Here is a 306-nt window from a genome sequence, read left to right as displayed (position 1 = left end):
CAGTCCGCGGGCCGGTTCTAATAATAAATCAATATCATCCCAGGGGCCACTGAAAACATTCTCGCGGGCCGGATTTGGCCCGCGGGCCGGCACTTTGACATATGTGGTTTAAAGCATAGTGACGCTGCGGGAATGAATGAGAAGAGAGTCGCGTAGTAACCACTAATTGGAAGCTGATTCGGAAAAAAAGTTGAGCGCGTAATAGCGCATATTTAGTCAATGTCATGTTATGTACACACATGCATTTGATCACTTATTTTTGGACATTTTAGCGGAAGCTGAGCTTCTCTTGCAGTCTTAGATCAA

This window comes from Hippocampus comes, unplaced genomic scaffold (genome assembly GCF_001891065.2).
Source record: "Hippocampus comes isolate QL1 unplaced genomic scaffold, H_comes_QL1_v1.1 scaffold384, whole genome shotgun sequence".
Lineage (NCBI taxonomy): Eukaryota > Metazoa > Chordata > Actinopteri > Syngnathiformes > Syngnathidae > Hippocampus > Hippocampus comes.
This window is presented reverse-complemented; position numbering follows the sequence as displayed.